Source organism: Ischnura elegans, chromosome 4 (assembly GCF_921293095.1).
Source record: "Ischnura elegans chromosome 4, ioIscEleg1.1, whole genome shotgun sequence".
Classification (NCBI taxonomy): domain Eukaryota; kingdom Metazoa; phylum Arthropoda; class Insecta; order Odonata; family Coenagrionidae; genus Ischnura; species Ischnura elegans.
In genome coordinates, this window is record NC_060249.1 from 25,235,708 (window position 1) to 25,260,031 (window position 24,324).

General features: G+C 40.6%; 1 protein-coding gene across 1 annotated transcript in view; it reads right to left on the bottom strand.

Moving 5' to 3' along the window:
* LOC124157163 overlaps positions 1–24,324 on the bottom strand; it is a 373,770-nt gene that overhangs the window by 296,125 nt on the left and 53,321 nt on the right. The window contains exon 2 of the mRNA XM_046531680.1: positions 14,408–14,488. The gene's annotated coding sequence lies outside the window, so the exon portion shown is untranslated. The remainder of the gene's footprint in view (positions 1–14,407; positions 14,489–24,324) is intronic.

Genomic DNA, 24,324 nt, shown 5'->3' on the forward strand with positions numbered 1-24,324 from the left:
CGAAAACTTGCAGTCGTTTCACCATGCTGCACCGATTTTTGGTTTTTAACTTGGAATGTATCTAATGAATACATTGGTGGACGAATTTGTGAATGCGGTGGATTTGAGTTTTCTGCGTCATAGAAATGATGGCCTTGAAAGTAATTTATTGTAAGGAACGTACATTCATGGTGAACAAGTTTAGAGAGGTCTGGCGGCACTAATCTGAAGGGATCATGCATTCATAACTAAATATTTCAATTTTTAATTGGATTTAGCAAAAGACGACGATGCCATTGCAGTACAAACTAGGCGAAAAAAGACTAGTAAATATGATCTTAAAATTTGACCAAATTGGTCCTTCTCTCCAGAGGTCATTTTCATTGGTAATTATGTCTCTTGAATTTGGCGTCCGCTTCAATTTCTTCTCCCTCTCCTGTTCTTTGCTGTGTCAGTCACGTGACCGAAGCGAGATCTATTTCCTCTCTCTAGTCTCTTGAGTATCTCGCCGCAGGCAAGCCTCTGAATCCGACTCTCGGAGCTCAATTCGTTCCTTCAAGCCACTTGACTCGCCCGTTGGAATGAAAAAAATCCAGCCCCCTCTCCTCTAATCCTCCACATGCACTTACAGACACGCGAGGGGAAGTGTTCCATTCCACCTTTCATCTCCCGTGGCGATAAAATCATCGGACATACTTATTCAGGAATATATCTATCGAACGTACTTATTTAGGAATATACCTGGACAATGCAACGTCTAATTCCATTGAGGCGTTATGCGAAAAGAAATCTGTCACAATGGGGTCAACTGGGCACCCCACCGTGTGAAATGCTGAACACGATCTTTTACTTGCCACATTAAAAGTCGCCAGAAAGTAGTACAATATAGTGTTGCATGCACCCCCACATGGCCCTGCTTCTGGTCATGCCTGCCTTTGGGGGGCGGTGGGCTGTTATCAACATCATGATGAAGAGCAGAGCCCTTTGGCCTTTTATCTACGCAAGAGGAGGATGTGTCGGCAGTCCTCTCCAGAGAGAGGAAGCGGCTGGGCTGGATCTCTCCGGCGTCTCGACGAGCTGGACTAGGACTTGTATTTTACTCTCAATAAATACCCTCACTAGTATCCAGCGGGAATTTTATTCATTTTCCCCGATTCTCGACCACACCCGCGAGTCAGGAGGCAGCCACTCGACTCCTGCGACTCGCGATTGTCGTTACGTCCCGGCGAAGGCGTCGGGATGCGACATTAAAACTGGTGTTAGGTGTGTGGGGTTTTTCGAGAATCGTCGTCGTGGCCGCAGTGTGGAGACCTGAGAAGGCCACCGAAGAGCCTCACTGAGAAGCAGAGGACATCAGGGTGGAGACCTGAGAAGGCCACCGAAGAGCCTCACTGAGAAGCAGAGGACATCAGGCGCTGAGAGGGGAGGCTCTACCGACTAGTCGCCGCCACCCCTGAGATTTCGGCATCACCTCATCGCAGCGGTTCGTCTAGAGAGGAAGCTGCGCTGAGAGAGAGTACAAAGGAGAAGTCGGCTTTACTGTAAGTAAGCCACCCTGATTCCTTTCCTCTGCCCTTTGTATCGCCCTTACTAAGTTTGTCTGCTAATTGTCATAATGTCCGTCACAACGATGACTAGCTCAGAAGGCCTTGATAGTCGCGGAACGTTCTGCAGTATTTCGGAAGCCATAAAGATTGTTAATAAGCCATTCGACGGGAACAAGAAAGAACTCCGGGAGTTTTTAGAAAACGTGGACGTTGTGTTCGAGTTAGTAAATCCGATCGATCATGACAAATTATTAAAGTTCGTGAAGGCTCGGATAACGGGGGATGCTCGTTCAAAAATTCTCGTCAGAGATCACGCTCACACGTGGCCCCAAGTGAGAGCTATTTTAGAAGAAAACTATGCTACAAGACGTACCCTAGACTATTACGCATGCGCAATGTTTAACTCCAAGCAAGGTGCGACGGAGAGCATTGCAAGTTGGGGTAATCGCATAGATTCTATGCAAACGGAATTGAGGGAAGCGGCCAGACGAGTATCTCAAGAGGAAGAGATCGCCGGCGCTTTAGCCTTAGTTAACCATCTCGCGAAAGCTTGCTTTGTTCAAGGGCTGGCTAATGAGCGCATACAAACAATTGTGAGGAGTAAGGGAGAAGTTATACTATTGCCTGCTGCGGTAGAAGTCGCCCTAGAAGAGGAGAGTGCCATATTGTCACTGAAAGAAAGAGGGAATATGAAAGGATATTTTAAATGTGAAAATTGCGGCAAGCCTGGGCATTCAGCGCAAAAATGCTACCTTAAAGGGAAGGTAAACATGAAAGAGAAGGAGATAAAAAAGGTAGAAAGTGTGAAATGTTTTAACTGCGGGCGATTAGGCCATTTTTCAAGAGACTGTCGCAGACCAAGAGCCAAATCCTCCGAAAATGGATCGCCACAGCCGCGTCAAATTATGGATGATAACGCGCGGTCGCTGAATGGGAAGGGAGATAAGAGCTTTCGTCTGTCGGAAGTAAGAAAATTGTCGAAAGGGCCGAGTCGCTGTGACGTAGCCGATACGATAACCTTCCAGAGTCGAGAGAGCAAACGAGGCATCTTGCGTCTTCTAATTGATACCGGTGCAGATGTGAGTATTATTAAAATGGAGTCCTTGAAGGGGGAAACCAGGTGTTGGCCGGAGGACTACTTGCTATTAAGAGGCATTACTGATAAGCCCATCAAGACAAAAGGGAAAGCGGCTATATTATTGGAGGCGAAAGGGAAGGAGATGCAACATGGTTTTCATTTGATAGAGGGAGCCGATGTTCGTCTTGAAGTAGATGGAATTCTCGGTAGGGACTTCCTGAATGATCTTGGCGCAGTGATTTATTGTACACAAAAAAGGGTCTACATGAGAGGCCTACTCATGGACTTTGACTCAAAAGAATCCATGGAAGACGTAACTAAGGACATTAGAAAAATATCTATACCCTCCCGAAGTGAAGTGCGAGTAAAAATTCCTACTGCATCCACGGGGGTGGGAGTGATAAGCAAGAAAGAGATAAAAGAGGGTGTCTTCTTAGCATCAGCTTTGACGGAGGGGAAGATGGGAGAGTGCATTGGAAGCATTTTGAATATCAGCGATGAGGAACAAGAGGTAGAGATTTCCCCTGTTGAGTTGGAATCTGTGGATACGGATATGAAAGAAATTCAATGCAATGTTGAAAATAATTTGTCAAGGAAAGAAATTTTACGGAGTTGCTTAAGGCAAGAGCATCTGTGTGATCTAGAAAAGAGAGTGATCACTGAATTGTGCGAAGAATTCGCAGATTTGTTTTATTTGCCTGGAGACAAGTTATCGCACACTAAGACGTTGAGTCACGAGATTCCCACTCCCAATTTAAGAGGAGCCATTAATACTCGACCCTACCGACTCCCTGAATCTCAAAAGGAAGAGGTAAAAAGGCAGATGGAGAAAATGCTAGAAGAGGCGATAATTGTTCCCAGTAAAAGTGCATGGAACTCCCCAATACTCGTTATACCGAAGAAAGCTGACGTTACGGGAGATAAAAAGTGGAGAATAGTGGTGGATTTCAGAAAATTAAATGAAGAATCGGTGGGCGATGCCTATCCATTGCCAAATATTACAGACATTTTGGATCAATTGGGAAAGGCACGATATTTTAGCACATTAGATTTGGCAAGTGGGTTCTACCAAATCCCGTTGGATCGGAAGGACCAATTTAAAACGGCGTTTAGTGCCTTAGGAGCTCACTATGAGTTTCAAAGAGTGCCGATGGGTCTTAAAGGAGCTCCTTCTACTTTTCAGCGCCTTATGAATACGGTATTGAGTGGTTTACAAGGGTTACACTGTTATGTTTACCTTGATGATATAGTTGTGCATGGAGATAGCCTAGTTACGCACAATCAGCGCTTGAGAGAAGTGTTCCAAAGGCTAAGGGAACACAACTTGAAATTGCAGCCGGAAAAATGTGAGTTTCTTTGCAAGGAAGTGAACTACTTGGGGCATGTGATTTCAGAGACGGGGGTCAAACCAAATCCCTCGACTGTGGAGAAGGTGAAAAATTTCCCCAGGCCGGATAAAGTAAAAAGGCTGAAGGAATTTCTTGGATTGGCGGGGTATTATCGCCGCTTCATACCGGGGTTTGGACTGATAGCTAAACCTCTACATGATTTATTGAAAAAGGATGCAGAGTATGAATGGAAGGACGAGCAAGAAGATGCTTTTAAAAAACTGAAAAATCTTTTGATTACGGAGCCAGTTCTTCAATACCCAGATTTTTCACGCCCATTCATTCTCACGACCGACGCGAGCAACTACACGTTGGGGGCTATATTATCTCAAGGCATCATTGGGCAGGATCCGCCCGTGGCTTATGCAAGCCGTACGCTCGGTAAAGCTGAGGTAAATTACTCCGCGACGGAGAAGGAAATGCTAGCCATCGTATGGGGAGTTAAGTACTTCCGTCCTTATCTTTACGGCAAAAGATTCACCGTAGTCACAGATCATAAGCCGCTGACTTGGGTATTCAATGTAAAGGACCCGAGCTCTCGGTTGATGAAATGGAGAATCAAATTGGCGGAATACGATTTCGATGTGGTATACAAGAAGGGATCGGAGAATGCTAATGCTGACGCGTTAAGTAGAATTTACTCTTTGGATGCTGAAGAGAAGACGGATGGTGTTGCCAATCCATGCGAGGAAAGAAAAAGAGAAATATTGAAGCAATATCATGACTCACCTCTCGGGGGACACACAGGAATATTGCAAAAGGACCCCTCAGTTCCCTCGTACACGTATGACGACTACGTGAAGGAATTGCGGGATAGGATGCAAAGTAGTCACATGAGGGCCCGAGAAGTCTTACTAAAAGCAAAACAAAGAAGTAAGGAAATTTACGACAGGACTACTCACTTGGAGATATTTAAAGTGGGCGATAGGGTCCTGTTGCATGACGAAGCCGTTAGAAGGGGGCGTTCAAAGAAATTATCTTCTCAGTGGATCGGTCCGTATGATGTCACAGAGGTGGACGGAGTGAATGTTACGATAAGGAGGAGAAGGAGGTCGGAGGTGAAAGTCCATGCCAACCGGCTAAAGATATTCTTCTAATCTTCCGCAGGATCCTAAAAATGGAGAGGGGAGCCTGCATCTTCCTCTGTTTGAGTCTCGCGACCATCGGAAAGGGGGAAGACCACAGAATAGAAGAGTACAAACAATCACCTGGGCTGTATTACGATTCACAAGGAGAGGCGGAAATGTATAGTAGTGAATGGAAATTAGTCACCTACGTAAATGTCACTCAACTGGAAGGAAACTTGGCCGTAGTAAATACTTATGCTTCGTTAACTGAAGACTTCTGCAGGAAATATCAGAATGCTTCGTGGATTCATCTTACTGGGTGCCGAACTACGTTTCATGGACTGAGAAATGATTTGAATAGAATTTATAAACTAAAGGACATAATGGAGCAGTTAACTTCCCGTTCGAGATCTCCTGATAGGCGAAGAAGAGGCCTTTTTAATTTTATAGGGGAAGTAAGTAAAGTTCTTTTTGGGACCCTGGATGACGCAGATGCATTGTACTATACAGGGCAAATAGGTAACCTGGAAGCTGAAAATAAGGACCTTCTAACTATTGTGAAGAAACAAGTAACTCTAATGAAATCCACTATTTCAGCTGTCAATCAGTCATTAATAGACGTCGAGGGAAATGAGAAAATACTTTCTGAAGGATTGAGAAGGTTAGAAAATTATATTGATAAAACAACGGGAGGACTGATTGATCATACAAAGTATATTATTTTGGTCTTATCAGGGAACGAACATGTCCAACAGTTAAGTCAAGCCATCGGAGAACTCTCCTATCAGTATAATGTTGTGATAGACTCACTAATAAACGCGCAAAAGGGAGTGCTGCAGCCACAAATTATTAGCCCAGAAGAAATAATGACTATGTTTGACAAGCACAAGGCAGACATTCCTAAAGACCTAACCCTACCTTTCCCTCAAAGTGTGGCTTACCGAAGTAAACTTCTCAAAATGCTAGAGCTGGATGTATTTCTATCTAATCACGTATTGGGATATGTTATTTCAATTCCTTTGAGTAACTTAGTAAGATTTAATGTGTACCATGTAATACCATTACCTATTAAGATTAACGGCACGTCAATGAAGTTTATTTTTATCCAGCCGGAGAGAGAGTATCTGCTGCTAGATAAAAGTGGGAGATATGTAACAAAACTTTCCAGAGAAGATTTTGCTGATTGTAAATTGGTGAGTGCAAATGCACGATTGTGTAAGCAAACATGCCCACTAAGACTTGTGCACGTGCTTGACGATTGTGAAACTCAGTTGCTTCTATCAGCTTCCTCAATACCATTAAATTGTGATCGAAGAATTGTGTCGTTAGAAAAAACATTCTGGACTCGTTTAGGATCGAGGGAGTGGTTATTTGTTTCTCCAGGACCTGAAAAGGTCACCGTGCTATGTAAGGGTGATGACCCTTACGACGTTACCATAAGTGGCACAGGAAAATTAATGTTTAATGACTATTGCAAAGGTTATAGCACTGGTGCTATTCTCCAGGGTGATGTAAACCTTAAATATAATAATTCCAAGGATGATGTGATACCTCCTCTTTCATTGACCTTTGATTGCTGTTTATCGGAGGAGGATTTAGTATCTTTTGCGAGATTAAAATTAAACTTGCCGTTTTCGCCTTTGATTCGGCATTTGGATGACTTAAAATATGCTAGTGTAAAGGTCTCGGAGGTGGAGCAATTAATTGAAAAAGAGAGTTGGGACCAAGCTCACATCTATGAGCACAAGAAAATTTCTACATTTACTTATGTATCTTTGATTCTCATATTACTTGTAATGATTTATTGTTGTTGTTGTAAATGTTGTTTAAAAGGGTTGATCCCGTATTCAGATGACAGGGGACGCCGTGAATGTAAAGATTTATGTATAATCTTTAAGCCAAAAATTGTTAGTAAGGTGCATACATCTACGGAACAAATGCATCAAAGTCCACCATCTGATACGGTAAATCTACCGCTGGTACCCCTTCCGGGTTCAAGCCAGCAATTAGTATCGAGAACGGGTGGTAGCAATACGCCACAATCGGGAAAACGTTAGTGCTTTAACTGTGTGTATTTTTTTTCACTTTTGTATCAGTGACTCCAGCATTCATGTTTTTTTTTGTGTGTAACATGTATGTATATCTGCTTGGCATGTGTGCAGTTTGTCGAGAGAATCGTGTGGAAGATTCTCTCTGGTAAAAGGGGGAGGTGTTGCATGCACCCCCACATGGCCCTGCTTCTGGTCATGCCTGCCTTTGGGGGGCGGTGGGCTGTTATCAACATCATGATGAAGAGCAGAGCCCTTTGGCCTTTTATCTACGCAAGAGGAGGATGTGTCGGCAGTCCTCTCCAGAGAGAGGAAGCGGCTGGGCTGGATCTCTCCGGCGTCTCGACGAGCTGGACTAGGACTTGTATTTTACTCTCAATAAATACCCTCACTAGTATCCAGCGGGAATTTTATTCATTTTCCCCGATTCTCGACCACACCCGCGAGTCAGGAGGCAGCCACTCGACTCCTGCGACTCGCGATTGTCGTTACGTCCCGGCGAAGGCGTCGGGATGCGACAATAGCCTCGATACAAAAGCACTTGTATGTTGCCGCTCATTTTATATATTTCACAACCGGTTTCAACTTTTTTGCGTCATTTTTAAGTTCGTTTCTAATCGTTTGAGATTGCCATTACAGCGTTTGAACCTGTTTCGGAAATTTTAAAGTGATTATCAGGTCACAAATTTTACTTTGAATTTTAAGTACGGACGCCTTTAGTTCCGAAGCCCGACGCTTTTCAAACGCCTGTGGAAAAATGCTGTTTTAAGCTTGATTTTTTGTTACTATGTACCCCATTCCAAGTAAGATGAGGGTGGAGACATAATCGGAATTGATGAAAAATTCATTGCTGGGTGTTTTACATGTTTTCATATTGCGATGAATTAATTGTATTTCACCAGTATGAGGTTTGGAAATTCACGACTTAGTGAGTTTTCACGAGGCAGACAGAAGGGATCTTTTGCTGTTGTTTCCATCTGTGTATCCAAGCTACGACGATCAGTAAATACCACCTCTTCAGCGTGATTGTTTGTGCAAGAGCGGAAGTAGTAGGCGGCAAAAGTTTTAGGGAATCAGGTTTATCATTACAGTGTAAGTGATAAGGAAGTTTATAACAGAAAAACTATTTATATGAACCTGAAACGAGTTGCGAAGAACTGCAAACTAAGCGGCTATTGCCACCCTGAAAGTGGGTAATGAACGGATAATATAATATATATATATTTTTCGCAAAGAATTTTTACTGTCCTGATTTTCTCTCTATTTATTTAATGTATTTTTGCTTTGTTTACTTATTTATTTCTTTTTCTTCGTTATGCATAATTTTTTACGTTATTTTTATTTCTCAATATGTTATGTAATTTTTTATTCTATGCATTTTATTCGAGGACGAACTTAAATTAGTGTTTTCCTAGCTCCCCGCTTTGAGACAATAGTGAGCTCTGTGTCAATTTTTCCGCCTCTGCGCATAGGTGTGGAAAGATCAGGTCAAAGAAGAGTTGTGTGGAGAGCTTCGTCAAAACGTTTTGCAGACGACGCTGTAGTTTACAGAGAAATTCGTTCCAGCAAAGATATAGATGAACTAACGAATGACCTTGCTGCTATCCAAGCTTGGTGCGATGCTTGGCAGTTAGAATTAAATTTGGAAAAATGCGTCGTAATGAATTTCTGGAAGAAGAATAACTCCCTACAGCGTAACTATGTCATTCGGGGCACGCAGTTAAAGGCAGTTGAATCTGTGAAATATCTAGGGGTTAGACTCAATAATGATCTATCGTGGAATAAACATATTCGAGAAATAACCGGTCAAGCTAATCGTAAAATGGGTTTTGTTAAAAGAATATTAGGAAAGTGCGACGACAAAGTGAGAGAAATTAGCTACTTTTCCCTCGTTAGACCACATTTGGAATACGCTGCAAGTGTTTGGGACCCTCATGAAAAAGGCTTAATAACAGAGTTAGAACGCGTGCAAAGAAGAGCTGCCAGGTATGTGAAAGGTCGTTACGATAGTCTTGTTAGTGTAACTGACCTCTTACATAAACTCGGATGGGAATCTCTGTCGGACCGTAGATTGAAAAATAGACTAAACCTTTTAGATAAATTCAAGAGCAGTGTCTTTTCTGACGAAGTTAACCATATCTTGCGGACGCCAACGTACTACGGAAGATCAGATCATATAAATAAAATAAGAGAGATAGATTGCAGAACAGACAGATTCCGAATGTCATTTTTTCCACGATCGATAAGAGATTATAACGGCAGCAATAGAACGCGTAAATAGACTGCATGACTTGTAGTGTAGCCTACTAACCTATGTAAAACTTACTGCATGTTTCTGAATTTCTATTCTATATTCTATTTCTAACAGCATATAGTAGTATAGTTTGTTATATACGGGACGTTTCTTGGACGGTGTGGTGTGCATGTGGGAGTCCAAATGCATGCTGCATGCTGGTGATTGATCACCCCCTGCCAAACGCCTTAGAGGTGGCTCGCAGGGTAATTTGTAGATGTAGATGTAGATGAAAACAATCACACGAATGTTCTGTGACGATGAAAGAAAACTTTCCCTCGCAAATGGAATTGAAATCACTGTGCAAAAAATAAATATTCGTTTTCAGAGTAGTAGAAAAAGGACAGTAGGAATGGGTTTCACAATGGAATACTCAAGTCACCTTGTTTGTTGTCTGCGAATTGAAGCTCAATTGCTCAAAGCCTGAGGGCTTGACTCATCGGTTGACTCAATGGCTGCGAACAGAAGTGGGTACTGGGTAATTGATTGGAATTCGACAAAGAGAGGGGTCCCAAAGGGTGAGAAAGTTAAAAGTTTTGTTGGAGGTGGTTTTGGAGGGTGCAATGGTGTTCGGTGGTTGGTGTGGAGAGGGACAGCGCCCTTTGTAGTGCCCACCCTTCCCCAATACCTGTTGAAGGACACTTCTCGTCCTAGTTCTCCAGGGGAAATTGTTTTGCATAGGGAAGTGGCGGGCAAACACCAGTAACAAGTGGGCGCCGAGTAACTTGCTGAGAGACGTAGTATTGTATTTGACCTCTTCTCCCACACTCCAGCTGAGGACTCCGTGATATTTTATGCGGCGGTCGAATGCCCATGATGGTATAGTTTATTTGATAATGCATTGATTGGTGATAGGTCTTTAATGACGAAATGATAGCTTCTCTGAGGAAAGCTGAGAACAATAGTGTGGTTTCCAATTATTTTTTTATTGCCTAAATCGAAAGATTATTACTCCTGGAGTACGCATTCCACGCTTTTAGATTTTTAAATGACGATATATATTGTTCGCGATTAAATGAAAAGTGAAAAAATTTCAAGCGCGCGTAAACGCGACGGCTAAGTATGAATGCTAGGAAAAGCCCGCGTGACGTCGTTCTAGTTCCAGCTGTCGCCATGTGAGGTGACCTTGGAGCAAGGCTTTCAGTGCTGATACGATGCAGGCTGCTAGCAGGTAGCAGAGTACCCTGTTAGCAGGTAGCGCTTGGCTTAAATAAGGATTATTAATGCCTTATCAAACGAAGGAAACTTTCCGACATTAGGCAGTTTTAATAGGTGATAGTTAAGAGATGTGTCCCTGAGCTCTGTGCCTCATGCATGCATTGGTATCCAAGACGATGTAAAACTCCTATCTACTCGTATTGAGACTAGGTCTCTGTGACGCCACGTGGAGTGGCATCGCATGGGCGCCATTCTGGCCTTTTTCAAATGCAGTTTAAATTGACCATTGCCATTCGTCTAAACTGGGAATTCTAAAACCAAATAATTAGTATATTATGAATACACTAATGGTGGGTAACGAATCGCAATCAATGCCTTTCGTTTTCTTTGATGTAGGAAACTAGCCTATTGTCTTTGGTAGGACATTGGTATTTCCGTGCTTTTTTGAGCTTTCAAATCTCCAATTGGTACAAGATGGCGTCAAAAAGTAGAGCAAACACAGTGTTCTTTCTTTGTTGGGTTGTTAGACCATTCCAATGACGGGGAAATTTGTGCAGAAGGTCGTTTATAGGTGGTTTTTAGTGTAAATTCTGATATGCATGATCGTATATTATAGCAAGAAGTTGAGTTATTCGAGGAAGCAACAATTTATTAAATCCGTGAATATGAGCCTACAAAATAACCCATCCAATAATTTCGCTAAGGCTGGCTTCACTGCGGAAATTATTGCGGTGAAGTGCCTGGTACTATGCATTGCATAAAATGAAATGCATTCAAAAGTCGAAAGTCGAAATGCATTAAAAAAATATCCTTTCCTAAGCGTGTATCATTGGGGCTCACGAAGAATTAAAGAATATTGTACTCGTTAGGAGGAGTGCTTTCCCTGATATGGTTCAGCTCTTCCACCATCGAGATTTTACGGAAGAAGATCTAAACCAGGCGGCTTCTTGAAGCATATTCAACTGTTTTGGATGTAACGTCTCCACTGATCTGTATAATTACCAGAAGAATTTATTTTAGTATCAATTAATTAACATTAAGAAGATTGAGTGGAAATGTAAATGACAGACACAAGGTGAGTCAATTACTTTTGTCGCTCTGGCAGAACCTAGGGTATTTTTCTTCATGGGCTTGTTTTGCTAAAATATACAGTTTTGACACTTCTGTTGTGATGGAGAGAAAGAAAATTGGCATGAGATTATATTTCAAGAAACAGTTAATAAATGGAGATAAGTTACTGAACGGATGGGGACAAGAAATCGTTTTTCTTCCACAATAAAAAATTGCAGTAGAGATTGAGTCTCATTGTAAAAAAATCCACGCCAATAATTTCACCCTTTCTCATCCAATATTCTTTAAATAAGAGAAGGCACTTGTTGCTCCAACATCTCTGGTGTCACGCCCATACGGCAATTCGCAGGATAGTAACTATGCTCACACGAGACGAAATGATATTTGATGAGAATTGCGATTCGATTCAGGAAAAAATCTCATATGCACTGATAATCATTGCGTCGCCGAAATTTGCCAGGTCATAGAACTGCGAATGCTACTGAAACTCAAATAGGTATCCGCAACTATGGATATGAATGAAAAAAAAAAAAAATTCTAGAAGAGTTCATTTGGAGAAATGGGAGAAGAATGATAAAAATCTAGTGGATTGACCGAGTGAGCTATGAGAAAGTCATGATAAGGGTAGGAGAGAAGGTGGACCTTACGAAAACTTAAATAAGAAGGTGTAAAAAACAATAAATGATGCAGGATAGCCTGATGAAGACAATAGTTGAAGGACGCGCCGCACCGCGCCACCGTTGTCTTCTGGGAGCGAAATTAACTTCAACGTGAAATTATTGATATTTCGATATTTTTCAAATATCTTTTAGTAAGAATATAATTAAAATTGCACATGGATAGATAATGCTTATGGAGATTAAATAGAAACCTTTATGCTCATAGTTAAAAAATTATTTTTATTTAGTTAAGGTAATCATAGCAATGTTGAGATATGAAGACCTGATAAAGAAAATCGTCGAGGCATAAGTAGATGGCTTGAACGGAAAATGAATGCCACAGATGAAATATATGGAAACAAATTCACTTACTCTTGATTTACTTTGTGGTATTCCATTATAAGTTTTCCTGGATATCACACAATTACACACTGTTACTTATACCACTCATTTAAATAAGTGGTATAAGTAATTGTGTGATATCCAGGAAAACTTATATATGGAACAGGTAAAGAAGGATTAAAATGAGAAGAAGTACTCAAATGTTAGAAGATTAACTGATAAGGGTAGTGACTAGATATTTGCGTCAAACCAGTCTTTATAATTTTTAAACAGTAATGACGATGATAAGGGCTTAAGAACCTGGAAGCAGTAAAAAATTATGATAGCAATGTCGCATATACTGGAGGGAGAAAATTCTTTCCGTCATGATTTTCTTCCTGTGGTCACCGCATTTGAATTATAGTAATTAGTTATGGGAATTTATGGTGCAATCAGCACGATCCCAATTTAATTTGTAATCAGCTTGGATCCCAATTCAGTTTTCGGGGCACACATCGGCCTGTTGTGGAATTTGTGCACATATTCATATATTCTCTTGCCGAGAACCCTTTGAATTTATGCCGGATTCATACATGGAGAGGGGGACGTTGAAGGGGTGGGATTTTAGCGGACGCGTCCATGGGCAATCAATGACCGGCCCTCCCTCGCTCCTCCTCCCCCTCCTCGCCCCTCCCTCCTGCGCTGCGGGTTTAATCAAGAGCACGGCGGCGCCCTCTTCTATCCCCGCGCGGATTGTCTGTTCCGGGATTAGAGAGAGGCCGCCCCGGTGTGTGTGGACGGCAAAATGGGGAAAATATACGGGGGGGGGGGGGGGGGGGGGGGATTGGTGTCTGCGGCGAGGGGGAGGGGAGGGAAATGAAAACTTGGAGCGGGCCTCTGCGGTGACCACACAGCTGGGCTTATCGGAACGTTTTTGTTGGTTTTCCAAGGGTGCATTGCGTCGAGCCAAGGGAACCGCCGCGCCGCAAGGGTGAATTAGAATACCGACAATTTCTATGCAATGTGAGGAAAATGAGTGCGAACGGGACTTCGGAATGAATCACTCCACCTATAAAAACAATTACAGTGACTTCGCATCTAACTTTAATTGGAGCATCGTGACCACCTTTATTGCAGTATTGTGAAAATTTCCCGATTTCATATACCTATAATGTAGCAATATTGCCAATTTGCAATGGCCCAATGACAGAAAAAAACCGTGGGCTTAACCATACGGACACGTCTTGTCTTGCTTTTCTCTCGCAAGGAAATGCTATGTTCCAAGTATTACATCAATTTCCCCACCCGAAAATATTTTCTCTAGTGGATGCAACCCGCGGTACATCCGCTGAGGAGGCCACATTAATAGTCCAGGGCTTCTATCCTCTGACATTCCATTTTTCGGCATCATTTTCATGACGCCTGCCTCCGAAGCACATTGGAAAAGCATATCAATAATTCTATCTTTGAGTTTGGTCAACTCTTATTGATAAATCCACGAAGAACTTCAGAAAATGAAGCAGAGATGAAAATCGCAGAGAATAACACCTCTTTATCTTCGTGGATAAGGAAAGAGTCATTTGCATAATCAGACTGACTGCCTGGCCTGTGGGAATGAAATATAATCGTGGAAAAAATTACAACGAAGCTTATTGGCTTATTAACCTTTTTCGAAATAACCAGGCGGATTTCGGGAACTCGCTCTTATGGAGACCAAGCAGTAATAACTGCGGCCATAAGAGTCGTGAAATGTTATGATTTTAGCTATCTTTTGAGGTAGATGAAATTTATAGCTTACCTAATGAAATGTTTGGCTTTCCGATGCGCGCTGAATGACAACAAATTGTCAGTATAGGCAAACCGCATACCACCAAATCATCTAGAACGAAATAAAAAATAAGTACATGAGGATAAAAATTGCTACTTCCATAACAAAATTATCATGCTAAAATAAAATGACAAAAAATAAAAAATGTATATGAAGATGTTTTAAAAAAGATAACATAATGTAATTTAAAAAAATATTTACTTTATAATTAATATCTGCATGCATCCGTTTTAATAATTATTTTGATCCATGTTCTCTGTTTGACTTTTAAGTTTCTCCTAACGCAAACAACATTCTACTCAGACAACACAGGCAATTGCGCACCGAAGTTATTGTATTGTTAACTGGCTGGTTGGGATGAACGATAGTTTACCGGGACAGCTTCTGTACGCTCCTGCTTTGTGACAAATAAGGAGAAAGAAAGCTTATTTAATGAAATGCTTGGCTTTGCGATTCGTGCTTATTTATTTATTGAATCATTCAAAAACAGCCAAAACTGCCTTTAAATTGAATAGACATCATAAAATATGCAGATTTAACAAATATAAACAATAAAAAGGATATTTAAGAAAAAAAAGATTAAGAAGATGGCTTTTCGAAGCTGCCCCTTGAATGATCTGATTGAAAGAACCAGGGAAGGGTGAGTAGTCGAAATTGTATTGAAACAGGTAGGGAGTTTGTAAAAAAGCGATCTCTGAGAGAGAGAGAAAGACGGAATTTAGGTTGGTATAGTAGGTGATTATTACGGAAGGAGCGGATGGGAATGTGAAGTGAAAAGAAAGGAAGTATTTCTGAGGATCGGAACTTGTCATTGAAGGCATTGTAAATGAAGGAAATATCATGAAAATTCCTACGGGAGGATAGTGGGATCAATGCTAGTGCTGACATTACTTCAGAGCGAGAAGAATTACGGAGGTGAGGTGTCTGCAAATTAACTGTATAGACAACACGAAAACCACCAACACACCCACGAAGTTCTTTTAGATAAATTCAAGAGTAGTGTCTTTTCTAACGAAGTTTACCATATCTAACGGACGCCAACATACTACGGAAGATCAGATCATATAAATAAAATAAGAGAGATAGATTGTAGAACAGACAGCTTCAGAATGCCTTTTTTTCACGATTAATAAGAGATTATAACGGCAGCGATAGAACTCATAAATAGACTGCATGACTTGTAGTGTAGCCTACTAACCTATGTAAAACTTAATGCATGTTTCTTGATTTTATTACTATTTCTAACGGCATATGATAGTATAATTTGTTAGTATACGTGACATTTTTTGGACCGTATGTTATGCATGTGGGCGTTCAATTGCATGCAGCATGCTGGTGATTGATCACCCCCTGCCAAACACCCTAGAGGTGGCTCGCAGGGTATTACGTAGATGTAGAAGTAAATTTTTGGCTGAGTGCCTGCCGAGTGCCCATGGGCTTCTGGGGGGTGGGAAATGTTTGCCATTTGTTGCCCTTTAAGGGATCCCAACCCATCCTCCCTAGTCCCCACCAACCTCATCGGCCTTCCGCTTTGCTCGGTGGTGGAACGTGGGTAGGATTTTCTTACGCCCAGGGGATCAGTTGAGCGTGTGTGTCCTTCGAATTTGGTCTGAGAGAGGAATCGTGAACTGCTTGGGAATGCCTACTTTCTCCAGAACTGATTCCTTTTGAAATATGCCCTGCACGGATCTATTTTGGGAGAAATTTTGCGGATATTCGCAATAAGAATAATAATCATTTTTGCCTAATAAAGGTGAAAGTAGTTTTTTTAATGATTGCCATTGTTTGAAATTCGAGTATAGTGTTATTAATCGTGTTGTTTCCGTTGAAATGTGTTGGAACGGTTCTGTGTTAAAAGAAAGAGATGTTGTATACTCCACCGAAAAACTTGAGTAAATTAAACGGCGCGTTTCAATGGTTTCTCATCGTTTCCAAGAGTCAATACTGTGTCTACATCTACATGCAGGTAATACCGTGCGAGCCACCTCCAGGGTGTTTGGCAGGGGGTGACCAATCTCCAGGATGCAAGAAGATACCCACACACACACACCATACGGTCATAGAAATGTTACGCATAATGGCAAAAAAAATACGAAGACATTCTTGCAAAGGCAAAATTTGCAAGCGGTTAGTAACTCCTAATGTAAATCCATGCAAATTTAGAACATTGGTAAAGTAAAAACATGCAACGAATCGTTCAATCAAGTGACTACCATTCATTTTATTAATGAAGACACCGTTGCTATCCAAAGAGAAGTGATGTAGCAGTAGATACCATGCCAAACATTTTCAGAACCTAAAAAAACCTTCTTTTTTCGTGTTTATAGAGCTACAGGGCAACAAATGTTATGGTATTCAAATAAAAGTGTTGATGGGGCTATAAGATAATTTACTGACTCGGACAACTACCTGAGATCAGTAGAATACAGCGTAAGGCAATACAACGTCTATAGTGTAGTGAATAGAGTTTTTAAGCGGAACATGTAAGAGTTCTTTAATATGCGATTGTGCTATTTAATGTGCAACCTAATTGATTTCTATCTCCTCAAATTTGATTATGGAATATTGTTCCCTGTAATAATTCTATAAGACTTTGAAGTTCATCGTAATGAGAATTTGTGCTTATTTAACTATTCGAGTCATTGTGAAAGGATTTCGTTCAAAGGTAGTAGGTATTTTCTCATTATCTCTGGTCAACGATGCTGGTTAACGATTGCGGTTCCCTTACCATAGGGCTTCCCTTCTCTCCTACTCTTCTTAGGACTTCCTCGAAAATTACTCGTCCGATCCATTTGATCCTCATCATTCTTCTGGAGCGCAACATTCCTAAAACCTCAACCCTTGAATCCTCCGGAATAGGTGAATGCTAACGGAGGCATCCAAGTTATTTAAGCCCAAGTTTGTGTGAAAGGTAATTCGGTATTCGAGAGAAACAGAGCTGCTATCTTTTTTTCATTCTCATAAGATCATTTTTAGCCTAATATGAGAGCAATTAATCAGTGTCAATCCTGTAGAAAATCAGTCTTCTGTCACTATAAAAGATGGACAATAACGTAACGGAATTCAATGAACATTGTCAGTTAGGGGAGATTTCCAATAAAATTTGTATTTGAATTCGGAGAGTACAAAAGTTTTGAAATCATAATGCACCTTCCTAGTTGGAGCTGGTATTTAGCAATCCCCTCAACTATTATTTCCCATCAATCTAATTGTAGCTCCTGACATAGAACGGTCATGTTTTTAGAATCAAATGCCATTATCAGTCATTTCTGTGCGCATTTATGCATGTATACAAGCTAAAGCGAAGTCAATATAGTTTGTTCCATGTTGGCGCCTGTCCACTCCCAACGAAGCACCATAGAGGTGGCTTTCGGATTTCATTACAGGTGGGGATTGCAAAAATAGAGCCTGCATTCATTAGATTGAATTAGTGAGTGTCGATTAAATTTGATAGGGTCTGAATTTTTTAGCAGTCTTTATTTTTGCATGAAGTGGCCTTGCATATTTTATTGTGTTTTCATATTTGATCCGTTTCTTATTCCGTGATGACGCATCCATCTCGTTTTATTATCATAGTAGCAACTATTGCCCTCAGTTGTTCATTCTTGCCGGTATTAGGTACCTTTTAGCTATTTTTTCATTACCTAGTATCCGGTAAGTTACCCATCATTTGTTGGTAATGAACGATATTTTTCCCGGTTTATGACTTAAACTCCCTCTGAACTCTATCTGAGGTGAAGGAACTTTAATTAGCATTCACTAATGACGACCATTAACCAGCCAGTTCCAGGCGTGATCGGGATATGACGGACGTGTTAGCGGTTCAATGTTGTTTGCCGACGGAATCATGCCTTAATTGCATTTGCAGTCCGTATAAAGCTATTATTTTTATGAGATAAAAAGGCTCATTTTCCATCCTCATCCCGTGAGTTCTTCCAATAAAATTAAGTCTGGAATTATGAAGGTATTCAGGCCATCGGGTGAATAATTGAATGTGTGGGGTCGCTCTGCGGGTTTCAATCATTTCAGCGCCATAAAAATCGGACTACAAAATCCTCTACCCACAACTTTCACATTTTTCCCCTCATGCGGTAGTGCCTAATTCTCGACGGCAATTTATTTATCGATACGCCTCGTGTGATGCCGAAACTTTTTTTTTTTTATTGTTCCAGCGGAGGTATCGCACGGCCCGGCGTTCGCTGAGCGTGGTATTTCAAAATACCACAGCTTGCAAATGACATTGAGTCCCAGAGGATAGGGACTCGAATGCACGTATTTCTTGCGAAAGACTGACTTGCTGGCGGGAGCGGAGCGTTGAGTTAGGTGGGCGTGGCACCCTCTGCCTCACCCGCCTTTCCACCCTCGCCCGAGCGGGACAATCGATGCTCAAGATGCCCGACTTTGAAACTTTTTCTTTGGGTTTGGAAAAATAACTAAAACTCACACTTATTCCCTCTGGATTCACAGGTTAATTTCAAATCAAATTTCGTCTTCTAGTAGGTCTTCCGACTTTCTTTTCTGATGGTGAAATTCGATAAAGAGGATTTTTATACTAGACGAATGAAAAATAAATACCATTACCTATATATAAGAATAAAGAGATAATGCGAGGAATAAACACAAAGATCTATTGTAATTAAATAAATTGCGAGTACACCAGAATAAGGATTTTTTAAATATATTGATTTTCTAATAACTTTGAACTGACCTTACGCATCTCCTAGTGTCGGCTGTTAGGATGATAACTTCTCTAAAATATTTAATCGTTAATGACGATTTCGAATATATGAACCCATAGATTAGATATAATTAAAGCCTATGAATATCTTGCGATTTTATTGATAAAATAATTGCTTAAGGCTTACAGTAAGAGTTTATACATGAAAAACAAGGTCCAAATATTGCAGAATGGAAGGCAAAATAGTAACATTAGGAAGCCTCTAGTAAGAAAAGTAGTTTTGGTATTGGTCATAGTGACTCTGTTGCAACAATAGTGGATGGAATGAAGTGAATGTTTAAGTTTTAATTTCATGAATGAGCAATTCGACAACTACTTTCTTACAACTTGGTATGGTATTTAGAGGAGTTGAAAGAATTCTAGATTCATATGCGTCATGAAGAAGGGTAGAGAAGGAAGGGTGGAGAGAAACCCAGCGTCGGTATCAGCCTCCTTTTAACGGAAGGCGACTAGGGGACTATGACTTAACGTCCCATTTGACGGACGGGATGCTCTACTTGAAGTGTCCACCAGAAATCACTCGGGCCAAAGGGGTGGAAAGTCATCACTATAGCAATACCTACCCGAACCCCCGTCCCCCAAGAGAATGCTGACTGCAGCGCTGACAGACCTTTGTTGTTTTACTGTACAAAATTTTATTTCCAAAGGTTTCCTATTTTTACAGTTTTTTTGCATTATCAAGTTCAAAACTTAATTCCTTCGAAGCTATATATTTGATCTTATTCCTAACTCGGCCAACAATAGGTATTCAAATACTAAGTTAACATCACATAGCATTACTTTGCCATGCCATTTTTTTTACAAGATAGACTTTTTTTACTTAGGAATGGTAATCAATTTGATAATAACTGTTCCTGCTCTATCATCTATTACTATAAGTGGAATAACGAATATTTTGGAGGAACTTGAACTTAAGCACAGAAGACGCTCTGAAACCGAACTAATATACTTTTTCTCTGGTCTGGAATATTAACTGGCACTCAAACTTCTTCTCCCTTGATTCGCAGCCAATTTTATAATATAATTCCGTCTTGGTATAGGTCTTCTGACTTGAAAACTTTCCGATAATTTATTGCATAATGATGTAAGTTTTTCTTATCGATCGTGATGGATGTAATTAGAAAACTTCTCTCGTTGTAAAGAGAAGCCAGAATAGAGCATCTTGAGGATATAATTGAATTTGAGAGTTCTACTACTTCATCAATACTCCCTCCTTTTCAATTCAATGTGAAGGGGCACTAATTTTTTTCTATAAATTTAAAGACTAGATTCTTATGTCTTCCATGTGGGGTTGCTGACCTTAGTCGTGACTGAGTGTTATTGATTCAACTGCTGGAAAAGTACGTGCCTAGAATTATCTGTGGCACAAAAGATGAATATAATTTGCAAGTAAATTCGGAGGAAGCTTTAAGAGGCACGATATAATCAACCAAGCTACTATTCTGGCTTCTCTTTATTATGGTGGAAGTATCTAATTTTTACTATCGCATTCAATGACGAAAAATACCATTAAGTAAATATTTTTTTCGTTTTATGATGTTATTATGCCCTTGTTGAATTAATAGAAAAATGAAGTAGGACGGCCTTGATAAAGTCTCAGTTTCCCACTCACCTTCGCTCATAGTCAAATGAGGGTTTATGAAGTGTAAGTCAAACTATTTTATATTATTATTATATAGATATTGAAACCGAAATTTATGTTTCCTCCGGCTTTTTTTTTTTGAGTTAAATATTTCGTCACATTTTTGAACTTATCGTGCATTGTTGACTCCATGCTCTGGTGTTCCTACTCATTTCAATTTAAGGTGAAGGGACACCAATTTTTACTTTGAAACTTAAAAGTTTATTCGTATTAATTTGATATGCAATGTAATATCATACCCTAGTACAAGTGAGGTAAATTATCTGTGTTACATTTCATTCCTTTGATTCCAAGTATTTGTATATTTTTTCCTGGATTAAAGTAATGCACCAGTCAAGTAGGGTGAGTATTATCGATGCGTTGCTTTTTCACCCCGAACCTCGGACTTTCCAAAATTGGAGCAAGGATGTCGGAAATAACTCAATCGAGTTTGAAACGAGTTTTGGATAGAGTTTTCCTTACTCTTTACAAGAAAATCCTGCCAGGATTTTCACACGTATATCTCTGTACCAGATATATCAGTGGCAAGGTCATCAAGAACCATGGGTGTGAACTCTTCTCCCGTAGAGTCACATTAATTTATTTCCCATGTTTCAAGAATTTAATGCTAGATCGAGGAAAGATGGATATTCTTAAATGATGGATGGATTTAAACCTATTACTAAAAGGTAATGGTTTACATTTTGACCTCTGTAGTTGTGTTGCCTGCAGGTGTTTTCTAAGTGTGGTCGAGTTTTTATTATGACTATTTAACAGCAACTGCTTCCGTTAAAATTCCGGTTTTCGCATTGTAGCCATTTAAAGGGCTATAATGCGAATATCGGACTATATCATCACTGCATATAAATCATACTCTCCCAATCACTTTTTATTATTAAAACAATTATTGGTGGCTTTATTTATTCATTTCCAGTTATTTTATAGTTTTCCCATTCTAATATTTATTAATACAATTCTACAACATCGAAACCAGAAGCTGGTGCGTGGTGAAGGAATCCATAGTAACAATGGAACAAGTTTAGTTACTCCACAGATATATTGGCCTCGACCGGTTTCGGCAGTTAGCGCTCTTTAAGCCTAACTGTCGAAACTGGTCGTGTCTAATTAATCTGTGGAATGAACAAAACTCGTATTAATATTATTAAAGTTGATGGTTTGAGGCGTAACTTCGTGGAATTTATTCATATTGAAATGAAAATTAAACTTTTTTTCCACAAAAATATTTATTCGATCACGACCGCGGTTTCGACGTACTACGTCTTCCTCAGGCGAGGAGTACATTGATAGATCGTCTTAAATACCTGACTGTATAACGCTATTTCAGGGTCAGGTATTTAACCATATTATATGGTCACGTGTTTAAGACGATCTATCAATGCACTCCTCGTCTCAGGATGATGCAGTGCGTCGAAACCGCGATCACGATCGAATAAATATTTATGTGGAAAAACAAAGTTTAATTTTCATTTCAATTAGTATTATTAAATAAAATCCCTTAGGATAGCGGTACTCACAAGAGAGCTCTTTCTATTCTCCTTCCATTCCGAAAACTGTATAGTGACTACGGTAGTGGTGACGCAACATGCTTTTTCTTGGGGTAGTCCCCTGGATGGTGTACAGAATTTTCGTTGTAAAATTCTTTCCGGTAACAAATCAACAGACACCTTCACCGCGCGTAACTGTCCGTGCCACATGAGCCAAACGAATAAGTACTCACTCTTAGCATATGTTTGACGGCAACTCGAGCGTTCAACCCTGAGTAATTGTTCGCGGTTTACCCGTCCGCTTTGAACGAAGTGCTTTTTCCATTGCTTCATAATCGGTGCAGTTATCCAATCCGTGCAACACTCAACTGCCTCTCTCTCTCTGCAGCAGCTGACGGCTGCGCTGAGGAAACGCACTGTAACTCTCTCACCGAGCCGAGACCTCGCTCCACCCTACCGCGCATATCTACCGCTCCGACGCCGCCGTGGCTGACCAAGGGTTTGTTGGCCTTCAATCCCTCACTTCCGCGTGTGCGTTGAATCGCATGCAGACCGGAATGGAGCGAGATAATGAGAGGCCGCGTGTGTGCATGTATCTCCGCTGGCCATCTCACGAATCCACTGGAACGTATAGCACACCATATCCGCCCCTCCTCCGCCTTCAATTCTCCCGCTCCGCTCATCTTTTTTTCTTCTTCTTTTTCGTTTCTTCGCTCGTCAATTCTCGTAGATTGAAAAATAGACTAAACTTTTTAGAGAAAATTCAAGAGCAGTGTCTTTTCTATCGAAGTTAACCATATCTTACGGACGCTGAGATACTACGGAACTCATAAATAGATTAGATGACTTGTAGTGTAGCCTACTAAGCTATGTAAAACTTAGTGTATGTTTCTTAATTTTATTATTATTTCTAACAGCATATGGTAGTATAATTTGTTAGTATGCTTGACGTTTTTTGGACCGTGTGGTGTGCATGTGGGAAGCCAATTGCATGCTTCATGCTGGTGATTGATCACCTCCTGCCAAACACCCTCGAGGTGGCTCGCAGGTTATTATGTAGATGTAGATCTATACCCCTCAATCTCCGTCGGTGCATGCGCAGCCTTAGGTACTCATACCGATGCGACTGATGCATCTTTCTCTCTAGCATGCGCGTGTAAGTATTGCCACGGCTTTCTTCTTATGAGGCCAAAGTCACGAACATTTCAAAAGAGAATACTCTCAAGATATGTTGTCACCCACCGCGCATTTCAAAGGACTTTAAAAAGTCGCCACTCGCGTCGCTCAATGGCTAAACGATCCGAATTTTACAAATAAATAAGAAAAAAGAAACTTTTCCAGTAGTTGAATCAATAACTATCAGTCACGACTGAGGTCAACCTCCTCATAGGGAATTCTTATCAGTGGTAGAACTCTCAAATTTATTTATCTCCTCAAAAAGCTCTATTCTGACTTTTCTTTATAAGTTTAGAGTTTTCTAATTAAATTTATCACAATCGATAAGAAAAACTTATATCATTATGCTAAAGAGCTGTAAAGACAATTTTACGACAAGTACTTATTTAAATTGTTTGCTATTTTTTCTGTAAACTGACCTTAAGACCCATCTTCTCCGCATTGTTCGACCTCCTTGCTTAGCACGCCTTTTCCTTAGTCTACTCGTAATACGCTCAAGAGCAAGGTCTCTCCTTCACTGCAAAGCCCTTAACCCCTTTCCTTCGTCCTCAGCATCCATTTGTCTGCCTGTGTGCGCGAAAATATTTGCCCCTTCTCTCTCTCTTTCACACACACCGAGGTCATCCCATAGCGATGAGCGAGTGCTTTCAGCATTTTTATTTATTTATTTTTTTCTTGCTCACTCTCATCCTAATGATATCTTTCTCTCCAGAGCTGGGCTTCCGATTCATTTTGAGGATTCAGTTCACGTGATTTGAATCATGACAATGATTCGATTCTCCTAGTCGTTCATAATGAACAAAATAATCTAGAAATTCACGATTCTTTCGGTTGAACCGATGTATGA